The 21,984-nt window shown below is 36.2% G+C and overlaps 1 long non-coding RNA gene across 1 annotated transcript; it reads right to left on the reverse strand.

The window, feature by feature from the left end:
* Positions 1–18,115: 18,115 nt before the first annotated feature.
* LOC144959318 (uncharacterized) lies at positions 18,116–20,864 on the reverse strand. Its single transcript, XR_013642592.1, has 3 exons — positions 20,124–20,864; positions 18,970–19,111; positions 18,116–18,313 (listed from the first exon to the last, which is right to left on the reverse strand). It is a non-coding gene; the product is annotated as an uncharacterized LOC144959318 (long non-coding RNA).
* Between the last annotated feature and the right edge of the window lie 1,120 nt (positions 20,865–21,984).

Raw genomic sequence — 21,984 nt, forward strand, 5'->3', positions numbered from 1 at the left:
TGATACAAGTTAGAAATGAGTTTTATTTTCTTAGTTTTGCTGTATTATTTTTAAGAAAACAAGATTTGCTTTTTATTCCGATTTGACTTTCATAGATTATGATGTAATTTCGCTTAATTTTCTTTATTCACAGGTTCAAGATGCCTACTCTATCCATGGTTCAACTTATCAAGAAAGACTGAAAACTGATGGACGTTACATTGTTTAGGAATAAGATAGGCAACAAAAGCAGGAGTCTCAAAGAAAACTTGAAAGTGATTGTGAAGGACGTTTGAAAGAAAAAAGACGGGATTTTTCAAGCAAAATGGAAAAAAAGAAGAGAAAACCGATCAATCTACAACTCCAAAAGAAAGTAAACCAAACACTCCTAAATCCACATCTGCCTCACATCTCAGCGCAGGAAAGTAAAATACTGAATTCAACTTGAGTCTACAATCCTCCCAAACAATTATTTAAAAATTAAACTATGCCTGTACTGCTAAGGGCATCCATCAGCCAATGGTTTTTGAAATATTTTAATCATGGAAATGGGCATTCAAGATGAAATAAAATAATTTTATCGAAAATTTCTATTTGGACAAGAAGTACTCTTGGCGAGCACCAAGGGAAAAAGATCTCATAATTGTAAGAGATGAAAAAAAAAAGAAAGGACGAAAATTCAAAAAAGTTTCCTGTAAAAAAAAATGAAGAGGTTGTCGATTGTTAGTTAATTTCATCCAGGAATCAAAATTGGCTTAAGTTTATTTTGTTCCCACAGAACCTCAGAATGTACTTCTAACAGAAATCCCACAGTCTACATAGGAAAGTTGTAACAATCAAGGATACAAGGATAAAATGGTCCAAATGAAATTTTTGAAGATCTTTCTCAGATCTTATAACTGGCTTTCTGGTCAAGTGCAGATGGTGAAGAGATTGACTGCCAATATTATGGACCCATTTGCGGTGACGGTAATGGCCTATTGACAATTCCTAAGCTTGAGGAATCAAGATAAAATACAGAATAAAAATTAAGCTTCAAAAATAAGAACCAAAAGAATGTTAAACCTTCCCCAGTTTTAAAGTCCTTTCTTATCTACATTTTTTAAAATGATAATTTAATTTCATAGTTGAAATAAAGTTCCCGTTTGACTTTGACAGAATAGATTTCAACTCTACGAATCATTATTTCATTATTTAAGTTTTTTAAAAGCAAAGTTGGGATTGAGGTAATCAGATGTCACCTATCGAGTTACTCATCATACCCAATGTAGCTTGTCATCCATATAAGGAAGAGTATTGGTTTGATCAATCACACTGGGTATTCAGTGTTGCTCATAATTACATAATGTGTTCTTTGCTCTGGATTTTATGTAGTAATCGTTATTCTGAGTAATAAAATTCAGAGGTGTCAGTCCGTTACCGACACTTTTTTTTAAGACTGCAGATTCAAATTTTGGACAATCTTTTAAATATTTCTAGTGCGTTGTAGAACAACATCTCGTGGTTACTATAAAAGAACTTATTTGTTACTGGAAGGTTTAACTTTAGAAAGTTTGATCCATCTACATATAAACTTGAAAAAGATGGATTTTCTGATGTAAGTCCGTTACCAAAATTATAATGTCAAAAAAATTCAAGTTGATAAAGATTCATCTTTATTCTTTTGATATATGATAAGGGAGAACATGATACATGTCCATGGGAAATATTAGCTCCATACAATAAATACATTGCATTTCAGAGCATGAAATTAATGCATTTTTTGTCTGATTTGTCAGTCCGTTAACCGTGGAATTTCCCAGTTTATGTTTTAGATAGTTTAAAACAAAATAAATACGATAAATATTGTTATTTCAATTGATAACTCGGGTCGATAAGGGTATGTTTTAACGATGGAACAGCCTAAATAAACCCCTCACTTTTCCAGTTTTTAATAACCTGTAATCATTTTTGGATGACTTTCTAGCCTTGGTTTTCATTGAACGACGTTTTGTTTTTATCAATTCATGCATGTAATTTTTTTCATATCTCGTTTGTCTCTCGATGTTTATTTATTGCAAAACAAAAAACAAGGGACGAATTTATACACACACTCTCCACCTCATGGCGGCCAAGTTGTTGCTATGACAAAATGATTGTTTGAACTCGTTACAACTGAAGTAGATTGTTTACAGTCGAAGGTGTAATGTCGTTTTTAAAACAATTGCATAGGAATACCTACTTGTAGTTTATAAATAGAAAAAAGACATACAATGATTTGTCCCAGTGTGTTACAAAATTGAAAAAGCATTGCTAGTGTTTATTTTATTTGGGAAAAGTGGTAATTGTAATAGTTATAACATTGGAGAAATAAGACTTCGAAGTGCCACTTCATTTTCTTAGAGTTTTTATTTTTTGTTTTTTTTTTCTGATGCTTTCATGATTGTCATGGTCTCAAGTGAGTAAATGGTCTCAAGTGAGTAAAGAGCTACTCGACTATGCATAAAGATATATGTAGAATGAGGCCCCAGGATTTACTAGTTACTATAAATGAAAAACAATTAACGATTTGTTTACAATGAAATAAAAATAATGATGAAATTTAATTAAAAGAGATAAATAATGATTGTGGCAGTTACAAATAGAGATGTGAATATATTACGTAACTTATGATAATATGTCAGGTTCGTAAGTTTCCGTTTCTAGGCAGTTGACAGGCTTGGATGATATATTCCTCTGATAACAGGCTCAGGCTCGTAAAATTCCACTTCCAGGCAATTGGTAAGGGGTTATTGTATAGTTCTTTGACAGCGGGCTCAGGTTTGCTCCTTGAAGATTATACAATCAAAGTTAAAAGCTCCGGCTTCTTAATGGCGGAGATATAATATCCACAAAGTCCCAAAAGATAAAAATCTTCCAGTATATATAAGGAATGGAGCGACTGGCCGTCCGGCATAGATTGTGGAGAGAAGTGAGTGTAGAATGTTAGACCTATCAGCTTTTATAATAAGTGGCTACGTGACAGAATGTAGAACGGAAAGTATTCACTAATTAGAAATTAATTCGAGGGAAGGCTATAAAAGGAAAGACGATCTAATATTAGAAGGTAAAGTTTATCTAAGCCTACCGAAATATAACTGGAGTGAGATGAATTCAGTTCTTAATAAAATAAAATTAAATAAGATAATTGTGAACAACCTTTACTGTGACCCCCCCCCCCCCCCACCCACGTTTAAAATATACTCTTTAACCATTATGGGAAAGATAGATTTTACAAACGGAAGTAAATTTACTATCATGATACTCTAGCATTAATCCATTGTTATGATTTGTGCTACAATTAAATTATTCATTAACTAGACATGGAAATGTTTATACTAACGTAGGTATATGAATGGGTGACAATAACAATGAAAGATTGTGATTACAAATCATTGTGATGAACAATAGTGATGGCAATGAAGCATGATTTAAGTCGATGATATGAAGGTAATTTACTAAATGAAATGAATGAAAATGTAAATGAAATATTGACATTTCAATTATTAATCATTAATGAATGAAAATTCATAGCAATAATAGATAAAGAGAAGATTTCCCAAATCATGAATGGGTATGGTATATATATATCCAAACAATACTCAATGTTACATTAAGTTGGGTCATCATGTTTACAAATAAAATTATCGAATTTGTGCGTTCTGATTTGGCATAATTTGCGAGGTAACTAACAGTATGCATGGGAGGTTAAGTTATACCCTTCTCACGTGTTTACACTAATCGAGAAAGTAGGTCGGCGTGAATATTTTCACAGCCTGGTATGTGAGAGATACTGAAAGAGTAATTTTGCAAAAATAGACTCCACCTTAGTACTCTACTATTATTCATTTTGTTATTTCTTATGTACGTGAGTGGTTTATGGTCCGTTTCGACCACAAACTCTTTTAGCAGTAGATATCTGCTGAATGTCTTTAAAGCAAAGACGATGGCCAGTCCTTCACGCTCCATTACAGAGTATCGTGATTCTCTGTCCAATAATTTTTTGCTTGCATATAAGCAAGGCATTAGAGTTCCCTCATGCTCCTGTAATAGTACACCTGCGATGCCCTTATCAGACGCGTCAGTTCTTACAACAAATTCTTTTGACATGTCGGGTAATTTAAGAATTGGTTCTGAGCAGAGTAATGCCTTTAATTGGTTAAAGCTATTCTGACACGCTTCTGTCCAAACAATTTTGTTCGGTGACCCTTTCTTTGTCAGATTTGTTAGCGGTGTTGCGATGTGCGCGAAGTTGTAAATGTATTTCCTGTAAAAATTTAGGAGCCCAAGTACTTTGCGTACTTCTTTTTTTTGTCTTAGGTGGTTGGAATTGTGCGATTTTTGTTTGTTTTTCTGTCTCGAGTGTCTGTGTCCCATGACCAACGGTATGACCGAGAAAATCAATTTCGTAAAATGCAATGCTTGTTTTTGACGGTTTTGTTGTTAAAGAATTATGTTTTAATGCTTCAAGCACTAATTCTAAGGTTGTCATGTGATCAGTCCATGAGTTTGAGAAAATACATGCGTCGTCGAAGTATGAGAGTGTAGACGGGATGTCTTTTAATAACATACACATCATTCTTTGAAATGTCGATGCGGCTGTCGATAATCCAAATGGCATATAGTTAAATTCTAACAATCCTAATGGTGATTGAAATGCTGTGTATTTCTTACATGATTCTTTCAGTGGAATCTGCCAGTATCCTCTAGAAAGATCACATTTAGTCATGTATTTTGCTTGAGATAAGTAAGGCAGCAAATAAATTCTCTTGATTTGGTATTGGTTCTGCATCAAACACTGTTGCTTCATTTAATTTGCGAAAGTCGATACATAGCCTTATCGATCCGTCTTTCTTTTTCACTACTACTATTGGTGATGAGTATGGGCTTGAAGAATATCTAACTATTCCTGTATCTAGCATATCCTTAACTTCCTTTTCAACTTGTTCTCGTGGTAGATGTGGTTAACTTTATGTCGTGTTCCACTAATGTTGTATGTCCGGGTGCGTCTGTAAAGACTGACTGGTACTTTTCTAATAATAACCTGATTTCTCGTTTCTGACATTCTTTTAGTTGAGGATTGATTGTGACGTAATTAATTGTACTATTTTTAGAGTTACCGTGTTGTGGGGTGTGTTGTAGTTCAACATCATCGCTGTGAGTTTCGATGATTAATCCTACATTTGCAGCTTCAACATGGTTAAATATTGGTTGTGATAATCTGTCTCTATCGAAATATTTTTTTAGCATGTTTGCATGGAATATCTTTGTTGTGTTGTTAATTTGAATCTCGTAATTAACACCAGATCGTACTGCTAATACCTTGAATGGTCCTTTCCATGTAGCTAAAAGTTTACTCGAGTCATCGGGTAAGAGTATTAGTACTTTGTCACCAATCTCAAATTTTCTTGATTTGCTTTTGCGATCAGAGTATTCCTTGTATTTCTCTGCTTTTTTAGTGACGGATTCCTGTGCTAGCTCACACGTGTCCTCTATTCTGTCTTTCAGGTTTCTTACATATTCGTAAGCAAACATAATTTCGTTATTGTCCTCCTCATTCCCTTTACAAATATCGGCTACTACATTGATCGGGCCGCGAGGTGATCGTCCATACATCAACTCAAATGGGGAGTAGCCTGTAGATTCTTGGGGTATTTCTCTATATGCAAATAGGATTGCTGGTAAGTATCTGTCCCAATCATCTGGTTTTTCTGCTGACACTTTTCTTAACATATTCTTTAGAGTGCCATTAAATCTTTCACAAAGACCATTTGCTTGGGGGTGGTAGGGAGTTGTGAATGAGTGTTGGATTCCCATGAGTTTCATGCATCATATGTGATGTAAATTGGGGTCCATTGTCCGACAGTATCTCATTTGGTATGCCTATTCTAGTAAAAATTGTCATCAATGCTTCAACTATGTGATCCGATGTAGTTGATTTCAATGCTATCGCTTCTGGCCACCTGGTTGCGTAATCGACTAGTGTTAGTATGTGTGTATGGTTTCTATCTGATTTTTTCTGGGACCCGGGTGTCCCCTCCAAAATGTCATGGTCTCAAGTGAGTAAAGAGCTACTCGACTATGCATAAAGATATATGTAGAATGAGGCCCCAGGATTTACTAGTTACTATAAATGAAAAACAATTAACGATTTGTTTACAATGAAATAAAAATAATGATGAAATTTAATTAAAAGAGATAAATAATGATCGTGGCAGTTACAAATAGAGATGTGAATATATTACGTAACTTATGATAATATGTCAGGTTCGTAAGTTTCCGTTTCCAGGCAGTTGACAGGCTTGGATGATATATTCCTCTGATAACAGGCTCGGGCTCGTAAAATTCCACTTCCAGGCAATTGGTAAGGGGTAATTGTATAGTTCTTTGACAGCGGGCTCAGGTTTGATCCTTGAAGATTATACAATCAAAGTTAAAAGCTCCGGCGTCTTAATGGTGGAGATATAATATCCACAAAGTCCCAAAAGATAAAAATCTTCCAGTATATATAAGAAATGGAGCGACTGGCCGTCCGGCATAGATTGTGGAGAGAAGTGAGTGTAGAATGTTGGACCTATCAGCTTTTATACTAAGTGGCTACGTGACAGAATGTAGAACGAAAAGTATTCACTAATTAGAAATTAATTCGAGGGAAGGCTATAAAAGGAAAGACGATCTAATATTAGAAGGTAAAGTTTATCTAAGCCTACCGAAATATAACTGGAGTGAGATGAATTCAGTTCTTAATAAAATAAAATTTAATAAGATAATTGTGAACAACCTTTACTGTGACAATGATAGTGATAGACTATGCATAGGAACAATAAGAGGTACTAGTGGATAATGAAGCAGTTTATCTGTAGAAGTTAAATATTCATTCTTTACGCCATTAAAACTGGATCAAAATGGGTAATAGTGTAATAGAATGACCATTCTATCTAATGTTATTTGATTTTGTACTCTATTACTCTTTACTACTTGTCGCTACCATGACTATTTAATTGTATGCAAGTAATGTAAGACTGTGTGCCTCTGTGGTTGATATCAACATTCCTTTACTCGTGTGTGTTACTATGACCAATAGTACACTGTGTGTTGTGTGTTAAGCCCTTACACAGGTAGTCTCTCGATGTATTACTATTTTTATCTTTGGCTGGGTGTGACTTCTGGCCTGATACTATATTTTTGTGTGCTTTCTTTCATCACTTCACATCGTTATAACTTCATTTTAACAACTATGATCATTTACAAATTTCTATCACTAATTCTGGCAAATCATAGCTTTTTAGCCACATACCTTGTGTCATCTAAATCTACTTTGTTCTTCTGTATACTTAATAATTGCTACTTAAATATTTCATACAGCCATAACGTTAACGCCTTTCATTACTAATTACGAGCTAAACATTTACTCTTTAACTCTGCAATTCACAATGATTGATTCTTTAGTTTAGACTTATTCGTTCCTTCATACATGTCCCATGTTATTTGCATTAATTTGTTTAAATCATGAAGATGCACACAACTCGATCGAGTTTACTCACTTCAGTCTACGCATCACTTTACCTGGACCAGTGACGTAGGTGCTTTCCCTGACGTCCGCGCTAAATCTATTTTTAACTGCTATAGCTAATATTATGAGATTATTCTATTCTTGATTCTTTTCATTCATTCATTGATCCATTCATTGCTACACGCCTATAGAATACGATACAAAAGATGATCTGTTCCATTGTTCCTGAATAAAGACTGCATCATTATACATCCTGGCCTTTGTTGTTTGATCGCCTCCACTACCCTGGAGTGGATGGGCTAGGACTCGGGTAGACTATGGTGTCTCCGGACTTGACTGTGGTGTGTGCTCTTCGCTCATGAAATCAACTCCCTACTTCTACTTCTGACACATGAAGTCATGCTACTATCACTAACAGTAGTACTAAACTGTCACTTCATTGTCTCGATCTATCTTCCTCACTTGAGCACCACCGCCGCAGTTACAGTCTGGAACTCTTAAGTCGACCCCGGGACCGAATCCATCCACTCCCACGGCCTCTACATTCTGCCAATACTACTACTACCACTCGCCGGCATCAACTACCCGGTTGTCTCCATCAGTATCGCACACGCCGGCATCAGCTACCCGGTTGTCTGACTCTATTACAAATTTGGCGCTGCGAGCAGGGTCTCAATTTCAGAAGCCACAGCCTTTTGGAGACCTGCTTATTTATTCATCAGTCAGACATCCGCTTGGAATTGGAACGAATTTACACTCTCGCTGCCAGTCCCTGTCCACCAACCTCGATGTTTTATTGCGACAGACGACAATCGACGTCATCTTGCCACCCGGCCCCTTTACAGCCTAATTTATACCAAGACGGCCACCATACACGTCGAGTATCCTGTCCAACCCGAGATGACCAGTGTGACTGCCAAACCCGAGAGGACCCGTGTACCTGTGCCCGTGATGACCCGTGTGCCTGTGCCCGTGATGCCCCGTGTGTCTTTGCCCGTGATGACCCGTGTGCCTGTGCCCGTGATGACCTGTGTCTTTGCCCGTGATGACCGTGTGCCTGTGCCCGTGATGACCTGTGTGTCTTTGCCCGTGATGACCGTGTGCCTGTGCCCGTGTGCCTGTGCCCGTGATGACCCGTGGGTCTTACCAACGTGAATTAACCAACCAGATGGAGCCTCGTCCCTATTTACTGCCATGCAACTATCCGAAGGCATCGTCGTCAAGTGATGGCCGGTGTTCCTAAAAGTCGCGTCTGTGAAAGTGAAACCACGTCACAGAATCCCGCCTGCACACATCTGCCCAGACGACGTCACGCCAAATGCAAGGATCTGCCTGAGCTTGACCACCACGTTGGTGAGATAATCCATGTTTTGTAGGTTTCTCATGTATATTGATTCAATATCTCGTTAGTTCCCATTAATTTTGCAATATGCTCATGATTCATAATGAAACATACAATGTAATTATGGAATGTTTAAACTATTGCTTATAATTATAACAGTGTAGTTCTTTCTACCTTTACCGCTAACAAGCGACGTCCACTTAATATTTCCATGTCTATAATCGACATGAGCCTCCTCATATTTGAGACGTTCGTATTTTAAGTTTTAACGCTTTTCTCATCTTATACTTATACCGCTTTGCTGAAGCGACGTAAATTTACATTGATTGCATTTCTTTCAAGTTGAATTCGTACATTGAATCCTCTCTGTCTAGTTGACCATTGATAATTTGTTCTATGAGGACATAGAACGGTTCGAGTTGGGGGATATGTAATAGAATGACCATTCTATCTAATGTTATTTGATTTTGTACTCTATTACTCTTTACTACTTGTCGCTACCATCACTATTTAATTGTATGCAAGTAATGTAAGACTGTGTGCCTCTGTGGTTGATATCAACATTCCTTTACTCGTGTGTGTTACTATGACCAATAGTACACTGTGTGTTGTGTGTTAAGCCCTTACACAGGTAGTCTCTCGATGTATTACTATTTTTATCTTTGGCTGGGTGTGACTTCTGGCCTGATACTATATTTTTGTGTGCTTTCTTTCATCACTTCACATCGTTATAACTTCATTTTAACAACTATGATCATTTACAAATTTCTATCACTAATTCTGGCAAATCATAGCTTTTTAGCCACATACCTTGTGTCATCTAAATCTACTTTGTTCTTCTGTATACTTAATAATTGCTACTTAAATATTTCATACAGCCATAACGTTAACGCCTTTCATTACTAATTACGAGCTAAACATTTACTCTTTAACTCTGCAGTTCACAATGATTGATTCTTTAGCATAACTCTTTAGTTTAGACTTATTCGTTCCTTCATACATGTCCCATGTTATTTGCATCAATTTGTTTAAATCATGAAGATGCACACAACTCGATCGAGTTTACTCACTTCAGTCTACGCATCACTTTACCTGGACCAGTGACGTAGGTGCTTTCCCTGACGTCCGCGCTAAATCTATTTTTAACTGCTATAGCTAATATTATGAGATTATTCTATTCTTGATTCTTTTCATTCATTCATTGATCCATTCATTGCTACACGCCTATAGAATATGATACAAAAGATGATCTGTTCCATTGTTCCTGAATAAAGACTGCATCATTATACATCCTGGCCTTTGTTGTTTGATCGCCTCCACTACCCTGGAGTGGATGGGTTAGGACTCGGGTAGACTATGGTGTCTCCGGACTTGACTGTGGTGTGTGCTCTTCGCTCATGAAATCAACTCCTACTTCTACTTCTGACACATGAAGTCATGCTACTATCACTAACAGTAGTACTAAACTGTCACTTCATTGTCTCGATCTATCTTCCTCACTTGAGCACCACCGCGCAGTTACAGTCTGGAACTCTTAAGTCGACCCCGGGACCGAATCCATCCACTCCCAGGGCCTCTACACTCTGCCAATACTACTACTACCACTCGCCGGCATCAACTACCCGGTTGTCTCCATCAGTATCGCACTCGCCGGCATCAACTACCCGGTTGTCACTGATCACACGCCGGCATCAGCTACCCGATTGTCTGACTATTACAAATTCGGACATGTCTCCTCAACGTGACGTTATCCTTGAGGCGTCGCAAAGCATATACATCTGTATCCGGGTGTAGTCTTTTCAGCACTTTGTGTATCTCTTCGTTGTAAGAGTGCTGCATCTTGTTTCGCCCGGTTCCATGATATTTGACTAGGACAAGGTCCCCTGGCTGGAACGTCAGAGGTTTTGCTCTCTTATCCGTATGTTTTCTTTGTTGGATTTCAGAGTGCAAAGCCTTTTCCCTTGCTCTGGCTGTATCGCGTTCTGTCTGTATGGCGTTGCCGGCTGGTGACTGCAGGAAGAAATCCACATCTAACCGATTTTCTCTGCCAATCATCAAGCGGTGAGGGGTAAATCCAGTTGTCGAATGTGGCGTAGAGTTATATATCATGACTAGATCGTCGAGGTGATTCGGCCACCTGTGCTGCTCTTCTTTGGCTAGACTTCTCAGTAGCTGATGCATGGTTCGGTTGAACCTCTCACATTGGCCATTTCCCTGCGGGTGGTAAGGGCTGGTCCGACTCTTCTCCACGTTGTATCGTTTCAGGAGTTCATAAATCACGTCAGCCTCAAAACTTCTTCCTCTGTCACTGTGTACTCTTTCTGGTATGCCGTATCGAGTGAACCAGTGTTTTATGAGGGCGTCTGCAACGGTAGATGCTTTCTGGTTTCTGGTAGGGACCGCTTGTGTGAACTTGGTGAAGACGTCCGTAATTACAAGAACATCTTCTATGCCACTTGACGCCATCTCAAGTTTGGTGAAGTCGATTGCCACAATCTCCATAGGTCGCGTGGCCGATATGTGAGCCGATGGCGTATGGATCGTCTGAGGGCGTGAGATTAGACATCGTTGGCAATTTTTCAAATGGTCTTTGATGTGTTTAGAAAAAAAAAAAAACAAAAAAAAAAATAAAAACAAACAAATACACGTCATCCTATTACCCATTTTGATCCAGTTTTAATGGCGTAAAGAATAAATATTTAACTTCTACAGATAAACTGCTTCATTATCCACTAGTAACTCTTATTGTTCCTATACATAGTCTATCACTATCATTGTCACAGTAAAGGTTGTTCACAATTATCTTATTAAATTTTATTTTATTAAGAACTGAATTCATCTCACTCCAGTTATATTTCGGTAGGCTTAGATAAACTTTACCTTCTAATATTAGATCGTCTTTCCTTTTATAGCCTTCCCTCGAATTAATTTCTAATTAGTGAATACTTTTCGTTCTACATTCTGTCACGTAGCCACTTAGTATAAAAGCTGATCGGTCTAACATTCTACACTCACTTCTCTCCACAATCTATGCCGGACGGCCAGTCGCTCCATTCCTTATATATACTGGAAGATTTTTATCTTTTGGGACTTTGTACTAGTGGATAATGAAGCAGTTTATCTGTAGAAGTAGAAGTTAAATATTCATTCTTTACGCGATTTAAAACTGGATCAAAATGGGTAATAGGATGACGTGTATTTGTTTTTTTTTTTTTGTATGTTTTAAAGAAGCAAATAAAGAGATTTTTTTTCAAATTTGGTTTTGGTGAGATTTGCGATACCTCAATTCGTACAATACTTGCCTCTCAAGCAAAGGGACGTTAATCATAAATAATCGGTTGGCTAGGCCTTTATGGTGTGTGTGGCAGAAAGTACTTTATTTCAGACTAGCATTCTATCTAAAGGGTAGCAGTTCATTCAGTAACACAGAAATCAGGATACAGTCATGTGTCATATAACTTAAGGCGCTAAAAGACTTTGTGATGGTAGGGAGTTTAGGGCACAAAAAATACACCTGCTGGGCACAAGGAAAGTACTCTACAGCAAATGTATATATCGATACCCTCCTAATAACATACAAAGAGACGATTTACAGTGGAAAAATCATCCCCCATTATAGGAATAATACATTTAACTGCACCCTTTCGGTTAAGGATCCCAGAGAGGGCCATGGCAAAACCAAGCAATATAATTACCAGACAAGTCCATAAAGTAGAATGGAAGTAAAAACAGACGTTGTGGAAGTAAAAACATGATGTCTTGGGGTTATAGGGGTTTCTTAAGAGGTTGATTTACTATTTTATGCTGCTAATTACGAACATTGTGCTTATCATTCATGATTTCATGTTGAATTTTGAGATGGAAATATTGACTTTACCAAAAAGTTAAGATGATTTTTTAATTCAGCAGGTCCGGTTTCCTATATCATGTGATGATTTTCTTCTATCTCCATTATTTTGAGAGATATTAAATCTTTTATACATTTTGATCGCGATTATAGCTATTTTTCTGCCAACATGCAAAATTGCGTGTTTCCTGATGTTCACTTCTTTATTTTTCAAAGACCATTTAAAGAAAATGTCTGAAACAAATTGGATCTCTTCCCTGGAGTACTCTCTACTTGTTGGCGTGAATTAAATGTCATTTTGTATGATCATTATGTTAATGCTATTTCATCATACTGGAGGCCGAAACATAATTTACTTTCGCGAGTGCTTTGGGGGAATTTCAACAGACTGTAGATTTAGGAAAAAAATTGTGTCTGGTTCAAATCTTGTCATATTTTATTTACCTAGTCACTGTGCTTTAAAAATGTGTTTCACAAGTATGATAATTTTTTTTAGTGGTTAGTTACATGACGTCAAAGTTGGAACATTTTCTTACATCATTTGGCAAGCAAAAAAATTCTAAGTTCTTGAAAAATGAATTTGCTCTCAATTTCTTATTTATGTATGGATTTTCAAAATTTAAAAAGTGTTTACCATGACTATCAAAATGCTTTATGAATATAGTAGGAAAAATCAATTTTAAATATTTTACAATTGTCTCTTGTTGTACCCGCTGTCTGTATCAGAGTCTCCATGTTTACTTTTCTTCTGCTTTTTCGTTTTTTTTCTCTTTCTTCTGATTCTTGATTTTTTTCTCTTGTACTGCTTTCTGTTGGTCTAACTGAAAAGTAAAAACACCCCCTAAAAATGGGTTTTTAATTGAAAAGATAAAAGTTATATAAATATCAAACTTCAAACAGCAAACCGTTTATACATGTTATAGTGCACCTTAATTTCAATGAAGTCCATGGGACTGGATGTCAATATTCAAGATAACCAAGATTTGTTGAATTCAAGGTGTCACTTTGACATGAATACTCACGTGATATAATATTGTAAGTTCTTAAAGTTAGAAAAAATACAGTTTTGCCAATTCAGGGAGCAAAATTTACAGAACTTTTATGCAAACACATCAACCTACCCCAATCTGAACACTGAACTTCAGTAAAAAGACATTATGTACTTCCTTTTCAATAAATGGCATGACATTAGAGTTAAGGACAACAAAAGATCAAGTGTGATTTTTCTTCAATACTTTTATCTTGGTGCACACTGGATAGAGATTTCTTATCCTTTCATCTGCATTTTTGGCCAAATTGGGACCTAAAATTTGCCAAAAAAAGACCCCCAAAATTTGCCAAAAAGACCAAAATTTGCCGCACTTTGGGTCCTTATTTGAAGAATTTTTGACGAAACGATCCATGACTGAAGTTGGAAGAAGTGACTCGATTTATTTGACTTGAGAAATGGAATGACTGTGCATAGCGTTGTTACAAAGATTTTAATGGATCATTAGGTATCCGTAGAGAGTAGCTTCCCTTGGTTTCGGCCCAGACAAAGCTGCAACACATTCCTCAAGTTTCGCACTTTTTTTTCTTCTTTATTTTGATTTCGCTCCTTTTTTTCCCCAAAAATTTGCCACGCGATTTGCCAATTATCCCAAAATCTGCTCATCTTCCATAAGATTGAGCTTTTGGTTTCCGCTCGCCCACTGATTGGAAAATATATGGCAGGTTTTTACTAGGTATCCCAAACTAAAATTTCAACTGCAGAAAACTGCTGTTATTTTGAATTGAACAAATACAGATTGTCAAACCATGAACAACAGTCTTTAAATGATTAAAATCGGACAACAAATAAAAAAGTTACGAATTTTTTATTTATTTAATAACTTGTAATTTTCGTACACCAACAGAACATGCTACCAAACAGCAAGTTTAAGGTGCATCAAAACAAACAAAATAATAACAAAATTGAACAATTTGCAAGCAATCGCAAGCCATGGACATAGATAATAAGAAAAATACTCAAACAAATATTCACCTAGTATAATTCAGTTACTATACAGCATCAAAATCAAGAAAAAACATGACCCGCGTGAAAATAATTTCACCGAAATCGCCAGATGTACCATCTTCGGCACTTTGCAGACTCGTCAGTAATCTAAATTAAGGCATGAAACTTATCTGAGCCTTAGAACTGGCACCAGACAGTAAGCCCAATTTTTTTCAGAGAGATAGAGGCAATAATTACTGAGATTTTACGTCTCAAAATTCGAAAAAAGGCCGAAATCGCCAAAGGAAGACATTTTGAGAAATAAACAGTGTTTCCGCTACAAAAAATTTAAATGATGAGATATGGCTATGAAACTTCACATACAAATGATTTGAGGGATGGGGAATCCAAATTTTATGTCCTTTTCACAATAAGAATGACAAAAACAGAGTTATGAGAAGAAATCAAGATTTAAGCTCTCGAAAATCAACAGAAATATATGTCAAAAAGGGGGAAAAGTCAAAAATTCATACCACGACCTAACACAATAATGGAAGTTAATGCTGCACCTACTGGTGGCGCACAGTCGATCAAATAAAATAAATAAATAAAAACATTAGACAAAAAAGTCAGTACACAAAAGCATACAATATCCAATGCAACCCACGAACATGAAAATTTATACCTATCCATAAGTACATATTTTGAGACACCTCAACAATCAACCTAAAATTCAACGCCCTGCCCTAACACATTTTAGTTTATATAACTAAGGCAACGGTATAAGGACACGCTTTAATGCATATAAATGCACAGACACCGGGCAAACCTATCTTAGCGCTCTTGTTACTCATCATGTTGAGCGTCAGCAAGATGGCTTTATATTATTTCAACATTTTTAACACGCCTGAGTGTACTTAAACACTTTAATATGTTTGTTTACCCGGAAGTTCATATTCATACAGGGAGTCCAATATAATATCTAATAACAGATTATACATACGCGGACTCTGGAAGCTGATCATATCCACATAGCCTATAAATGATAAAGATTAATTTAAACACGGACTATAATATTGCTATTATGGTCTAATAGCCCAACATCAGTATGAGTATAAGGGTTATCATTGGCTCTCCACTATACACATTTTAAATGCATCTATAAAATGTTTAAATAGAAATAGACATTATATTGGACTCCCTTATTGTATGAATACGAACTTCCAGGTAAAACAAACATATTAAAGTGTTTAAGTACACTCAGACGTGTTAAAAATGTTGAAATAATAGAAAGCCATCTTGCTTGACGCTAAACATGATGAGTAAATAAAACATATGTAATAATCAGAAAAGCTACATGATAGGTACATAATTATGAGAAACAACAATTGTTTAAACAAAGCATGTCACTGATCAAATGTAAAGTGATGGAAATAGATACATAATTTCATTAATCAATATAATGTAAATGTTGCTACTCGAAGCGATAAATAATGTGAAATTGAATGTAAGCTTCAATTTAATTATAAAAACAGATAGAAGAATGGATGTTTCGTGTTTCCCCTTTACCAACAAACGCATTCAACTTAACGGCACTACCACATCATCTATACTGTTTGGTTCATCCTGTTTGTTGACAAAGGAGAAACCTGAAACGTCCATTCTATCTGGTTTTGTAATTAAACTGAAGCTTGAATTTAATCTCATAGTGTTATTCAATCAACATCAGAATCTGAAACCCTTCTTCGTTTGACAGCAGTTGACAAAAAAGATGCTTCTGCCTCATCATCAGTAATCATCCTTAACAAATAAATTTCTCAAAAATAACATCAATCTTTTTGACATAAGAGGGGAATGACCCATAAGGAATTTTACTTTTCATCAACTCCCAGTATGGCCCAGTGATAGATTAAACAGTGAAATAGCAGCAACTAAATAAATTACCCTACTATCCCTCAAATCTGCAACAATACTTTGAAGCTTTAAATTGTCACCTGAAACTTCATTTTCTAGAAAATCAAGAACATGTTTATGATGGTACAAAAGAGCATGAGCATTTTCAAATATATTATTGAAACGATTACTTCTAAAACTGCAAAACTGAGACTTAATATTATTAGCTTCAGAATAATTTAGCCATTCTTCCCTTGCCCCATTTTTCTCATCCCCCCGAGGTCCCAATACTTCTGCAGTTAGTTTTATAGCACGTAAGGCTGCACTTTCTTTACCAATACTAGACTGAAAATGATTAAACTTTTGCTGACTGTCCCTCCCAAGTGAACCCCCCACTTTAATTACATCCCTCTCAAATTCTAACACAGCACTCTCAACAGCTTTAGATAGACCAAGCAAAAAATGCGCGTTACAATACAAAAAATGTGTACATAGACCGTCTATATTCCTCATCATGCAAAACACTCTTACGCCATTCATGAATTTTTTTATTTAAAAGTTTCATATTTGCCGCTCTATCGGACATAAGTTTTGTTCTTTAATTTTAAATTAAAAATTTCTTTCTTTAAAATATTACATTCTGATGAATCGACTTTATAGATGAAAACAATTTTTTGGAAGAGACAGACTTTGATAATCTTCTAACATGGTCAACATTAACAATTGTGGAAGAAAGTGGGATGTGGGACTCTGAAAAAGATTCTGGCAATAAAACAGAAGTGATCAATGCAGGGGTACATTCAGGTTTGGCTGGATTCTGAGTAGAAACAGACGTAGAGGGTAGAGGGGTAGAACCAAAAGTGAATGACGATGATGGTAGTGGTGCTGAACATGAATCAGGTGTGGACACATTCCGAGAATTAATATTCGTGGAGAGATGAGGGGTAGAACCAGATACAGTAGAAATGCAGGACGATGGTGGTGGTGGCGGTGAGCTGAGAATCTTAGTAGAAGTAGAAGGTTGACTTGATGATGGTAGTACAGATGAAGGAAATAAAACGGTTGGCTGAGGACTCAGTGCTGGCCAGTCAACAGTAGACGACGGTGGTGGTGAGCTGAGAATCTTAGTAGAAGTAGAAGGTTGACTTGATGATGGTAGTACAGATGAAGGAAATAAAACGGTTGGCTGAGGACTCAGTGCTGGCCAGTCAACAGTAGATGACAGTGGGGGTGGTGGTGGTGGCGATGACGAGGGTGGCTTTGTGGCTGTGGCAGGAGGAGAGTTTAGCTGAATTTCCGTCAGATGACAGGGAAAGAAGGGTTTCCTGAGCCATGCCTGAAGTGCTGCTGGGTCCCTGCTGATATTTTTTATCAGCTTCCCCTTCTTTGTTTCTGCAGCGAGATACATGCCTCGCAACTTCTCTCTCGTGCAAATTACAGGAGAAGACGATATGTCTCCTAGAAATTTATGGAAGTCTCCATAAGTATGTCCATGTTTCAGGAGAAAATTGCCGAGGTCCACAGCAATTTCCTTGACACAACAGTCTTTTTAAAATTGTTCTTCTCCAATGTCATGTCTACACCAATGGCATTGAGGACATCACTGAGGTGGTGAAGATCCACAGGTGCATTCAAAAACGTTTTATCTTTCCCTTTTGCCGCCTTCACCACCTTCAAAATTATTCGCCAGATACTATTGACAGGATAACTTGAGTCTGGACTTAACATGGAGAACCATTGTTCCACCTAGAAGGGAAAAAATAACCAGAAAATATTGAAGGGCTTATAACTAATGCATTAGTATATTAGAACAGAAAAAAAAATAGAACCTTATACAAAAAGATAACCCTTGATAATACATCAGAATCCAACAAGTTTAAAAAAGATAAGGATTAGGTATGAAAAAATTAATATACTTTGCTCGAGAGAGGAACACAGGGATGGTTTAGAATTTAATTGTATTCCATAGCAAACATCTAGTCTTGTCTAACCTAGTAAAGACCTTTTCAACTAGTGCTATTATACCAACAGCACATGGCCCATTGCTAATTGCTGACTGTTGCAGGCATGCTTAAATTATATCATAAAAAGAGCCATAAACACGTCTTTTACTTGTCTATGTCACTCAGTCACTTGTAACTACAAACCCAAATAAACTCAACCATACCTGTTAACAATAAAATCTACTGGCAACCATCATGAACTTATATGAATCTGAAAGCTCCATAGCGGGACCTTGTGTTTTACAACAAAAAATCAAATCATAAGCTGGTTTAGCCTCACTGTACTGATAATATTAGCGCAGTAAAAAACATCAAAAACAACCAAAATATTTATCAAAAAAATATAATGGTGGCCTGTGACAACGAAAACAGATGTTCATATATTCATAGAAACCTTACCTCAGACACTGTCGTTTTGGCTTCAAAGCGCAGATGATAAAGCTGGACAAACAGGTGTCACTTGCACAGGTGGGAGTGCAGGTCTACGACCTTTCTCCCTTCATCAAAAATGAAGCCCTGAGACGACTCATTTGTTCGTCATCTGAAAATGGAGAATTAAAATGTTCAAACTTATTTGAGATGTGATAATAAATAGTTTCTATACACCGCCTTACCCCGTATTTCAACAAGCTCAACGCGCTAAATGATTACTCATTACCATCAACACTATCTATCAAAACTCAACTGTCAAATTCAAATAGGCAGGATTCAAGAATTTAATATAAATCTAAAACTTATATTATAAACAAGCAACCATCACCAAGTCAATCCCATAGCATCAAATAAAAACAAGCCTTTCTACCAAGTAGTCTATACAGTAAAAGGTTAAAAGTTAAATTTAAACTGGAGTTTGAGTCACTATATTATAATAGTAATAGTTCCATCAATCATGGCATGGGTGAAACTGGATCTTTAAAAAACGATTGAAAAACAAACAAGTTGGATACTACTCATTGATGACACCTGATGAAGAATGGAGCAATCCTGTTAAGATTATTATTATAAGATCAAACAATGTGCACCAGATTTCGTCCCAATTGTCAATAATTTCTTAATGAATGAGCTTGACTTAATTAATCTAAATTTCAGAAAATTGAGAAACAACTAGACTTAGACGTTGATAGTGTGATACTTTCCATTTCCTAGTACTAGTAGGACTCACAATCACAAGCACAAGTCTAGCAGTCAGGACTGACACTGACACGACCAGTTTCTATTATTTTATTTTTCATCTAGAAGTATCAGTGATAATGACACGTTCATTCTTAGCGATCGGTGGGCTCCGATAATAATAATAATAATCATGATGATAATAATAATAATAATAATAATAATAATAATAATAATAATAATAATAATAATAATAATAATAATAATAATAATAATAAATAGCCTTCATGAATGAACACGAATACAAACATTATCCATTAATTCAGAAAAGTTAGTGGAGTGGAGCAAACAGTATCATGATAAGATTAAGACAAGATAGAGAAAAGCTTCGATCTACTCAAACACCGATCATAATAAAATACAAAACAATAAGATTTACTTACCACATAATTCAAGTAAGTCCATGTCCATAATTGAAACACTTTTGACTATTCTAGATGGCTGTTTGGAAACGTTACAATACAATCGGTCTCGGTCACCGGCAGTTTTATCAACTCACGCGTCGGACGGTAGGAGAGAAAGAAAGAGAAAGCGGAAACAGAGGCTTTGCTTTTAAAGATGGCGCTATGTGTTGAATCAAGCCAGCATGCTGGATTTTTGATATTATAGCCTGCAAATGCTGCAGATTTTTATGGTGTAATTTTTTCGCCGTTTATTAACCGTTAAGAGAGTCAAATTTTCAGTCAAAAATAGGGCAAATTCAGTTAAATTTTAATAATATTTTTGTTGTGTTTATAAACGAAAAAATTACACCACACGAAAGGGCATTAAAAGGAGATTCTCCCACACTTGATTTCACAGCTGTTGGTCCGTTCAGCTTTTAGCGCGAGCAGATCTTGTGACGAGACCCGAATTTCGGTCGATCGGTACGCAGTTTTCACAGCGAAAATTTGCAATCGGATCTCTTTATGAGAGCGTTTTTGAATAGCTGTTAAAAAGTTCACATAGCTTGAATAGTTTAAATATTTAGCTCATCTTGTAGAGCAGATATTGAAATATAATATTATCCTTTTTTTTATTAAATAAAGTTTAATTCAAGAGAGAGAGAGACAGATATTAACACCCCACTTTTTGATCGATCCCGGCAAATTCGCCTGCCACACAGCGGTAGTTTGGGATACCTATTTTTACCTTGCCTAGGTCCTTAAATATATGGAAAATCGCATCGCAACCTTGAAAATAAATGTATTACCTCAATGCCACAGTGTCCAGCAAGCACCATGGTGTTGGTTAATGGCTCTACATTTTCATTGTTTATTTGATTTTTTATTTTTTAAAAGAGTTTATTTAATCTTTTTCAATCAGGTCCTCATAAAAAAACCACTTTGAACTATGAGAAATAGTTTTGTCTAAAAAAATAATAAAAAAGGCCTTTTCTTGAGAAGATCAATTAAAGTTAAAACCAAAAAAAAAAACGCATGGGGAATTAGCGCAAGGCCAGTAAAATGGTGTGTTATCCAAGTTATAGGACCTATTTTGAAGAACTAACCAACAACTGGCTATACCTTATACAAAACTATTTCAAAGGTCAATAGATGAACAATCAGTGCCAGTACTTTGGAAAACATCGATTGTCGTTCCAGTTCCAAAAAAGCGTTGTCCGACCGTATTGAACGACTTCCGTCCAGTGGCGCTTACATCGCTTGTAATGAAATGTTTAGAAAAACTTTTAAAATCTGAGCTCCTACAAAAATGTTATGACCTGAAATTGCTAGATCCGTACCAATTTGCATCTGGGAGAAGGTTTTGTCAGATTAAATGTAGAACTAACAAGTATAAATCAACGTTCGTTCCATCAGCAATAAAAATTTTGAATATTTCATATGGTACAGAAAAACCAAGGATTGATTCATTGACTGATTAACTGATTAATTTATTTAATGTTAAATTAACTGACCAATTGATAATGATGATAACTTTTGGTGTCGAATTGCCACAATTGTAACAAATTGAAAACGAAATGAATATGTTTATGTTGTGTATATTGCACGTGTGAAAGAAAGAGAGAGAGAGAGAGAGAGAGAGAGAGAGAGAGAGAGAGAGAGAGAGAGAGAGAGAGAGAGAGAGAAAAAGAGAGAGAGAGAGGAGAGAGAGAGAGATAGAGAGAGAGAGAGAGACAGAGAGAGAGAGAGAGAAAATAAGTAGGAGTGAAATATCTGTTCAATGTTACAGTTATCATTTAAAGTTATAACAAGTGTAACTAAATGACAATTTGCCACATTTATGGACAATAAAGATCTATTA

The sequence above is a fragment of the Berghia stephanieae genome, chromosome 13, assembly GCF_034508935.2.
Source record: "Berghia stephanieae isolate SIO BIC M18660-M18661 chromosome 13, UCSD_Bste_1.3, whole genome shotgun sequence".
Classification (NCBI taxonomy): domain Eukaryota; kingdom Metazoa; phylum Mollusca; class Gastropoda; order Nudibranchia; family Aeolidiidae; genus Berghia; species Berghia stephanieae.